Source organism: Arvicanthis niloticus, chromosome 18 (assembly GCF_011762505.2).
Source record: "Arvicanthis niloticus isolate mArvNil1 chromosome 18, mArvNil1.pat.X, whole genome shotgun sequence".
NCBI lineage: Eukaryota > Metazoa > Chordata > Mammalia > Rodentia > Muridae > Arvicanthis > Arvicanthis niloticus.
Genome location: NC_047675.1, coordinates 8,219,263 through 8,220,889, shown reverse-complemented (window position 1 = coordinate 8,220,889; position 1,627 = coordinate 8,219,263). Strand labels below are relative to the sequence as shown.

The following is a 1,627-nucleotide window of genomic DNA, read 5'->3' as shown; positions in this document are numbered from 1 at the left end:
TCCACACTCTCAAAATCTTCATCAGTATTCCAACTACACTGACACTTTCTGCACTTTGGTGACAGTCAACTATATTACTAAAACCAAACCTACTGTGCAGCGTTATGTTGTGCATGGCATCAGCCACCCTGAGCCCCGTCCATGCTTCATGTAACTGCTTCTCTGGACATCTAAGAAAGCCTACCAGTCGCTCAGTGGATGTGAAGCTCCTTTCTGTGATTGAGCTCTGTGTGGTAGGGGAGTATTGCTGCTGTGATTCCAATCATTATCCTTCACCAGAGAATTCTTCAGTATGTATCAGGTCTTGGGTTCAGAAATGTTATCACTTTTTTTTGTAGATCTGGCCTAGGAGACCAATTTTTGTTAAATTATTTTTAAGATGGGTATGTGTCAACTTCTTTAGGTCCTGAAATATTTATCTTCAAATTTATTATATACCTAAGAGATTTCTTTTCTTTTCTTTTCTTTTTTTCTTTTTTTTTTTTTACTATGAATGACACTCTGGGAATTCAAAATTAACATCCTTGCCTGTGAGCTTCTTGTACACACCAGAAAAAGTTTCAACCTTGTGCTCCACGTTGTTCTGCTGTGCTTTGTCTAAATGAACTTTTATGAGCCGGCTGCCATCCAGATTCACACGGATCCTCTTGCCCACAATTTCACTCGGGAAGATCAAATCCTCAAGGATGGCGTCATGCACTGCTGTCAGGGTGCGGCTTCTGGGGCGCTTTTGCTTATTTTTCGTACGGCTTTTCCGGGTTGGTTTGAGCAGAATTCTCCTCTGAGCAATAAAGACTACATGCTTCCCACTGAACTTCTTCTCCAATTCACGAACTAGCCGGACTTGGGTTTTCTGGAAAGATTTAAGCTGAGGAACTGGTACAAAAATTATGATAGCTTTTCGACCACCACCAACCTCGATTTCCTTCGCTGCGGTGATGTTGAGTTCCCGCAGCTGCGCCTTGAGATCGGAGTTCATCTCCAGCTCGAGCAGCGCCTGAGAGATGCCAGACTCGAACTCGTCCGGCTTCTCGCCATTGGGCTTCACAATCTTGGCGCTCGAGCTGAACATGGCTTCGTCCTTACGGAGTGCCGGCTTAGAAAGAGGAAGAGATTTCTTAAATGTTGATTGAATGGGCACGACTTTGTTCCCTTCATAACTCAGTATTACTACACCTAATCTCAGATACTAAACACAGATGGGACTCTTGAATAGTCTTAACCTTTGTGCTGTGTTCTACCGTGATTTCATCTTAATTTCATGTGGTATAGCAGGTCTTTAGAGTGTTTATACCTCGTTGATGATAACATTAAGTCTCTGATTTTGTTAACCTTTTATTCTGTGTTACTACCTCAATTCATAAAGCAACAGTAGACACTCTAGCAGATGTTGAGTATGTAGTATCTATGATATCTCTGCCAAAGTCACATAGATAGAGATGCATATTTTCATTTTTGTCTGCTTTCTTCACAGACAGTAAAGAACACGAATCTGTATAAGGAAGCTGACAAATAGACTTCTGAAAACTCTCCAATAGTTCAAACAGCTTTTTTTCTTCTTCCTATATTTTGTAAAATGTGGAAGTGATGGCTAGAGCTATGGTCATGATACAAGCAGACGATGCTC

At 41.4% G+C, this 1,627-nt stretch overlaps 1 pseudogene; it reads right to left on the bottom strand.

The window, feature by feature from the left end:
- Positions 1 to 487: 487 nt before the first annotated feature.
- LOC117723445 (small ribosomal subunit protein eS7 pseudogene) lies at positions 488 to 1,107 on the bottom strand (annotated as a pseudogene).
- Positions 1,108 to 1,627: the final 520 nt, after the last annotated feature.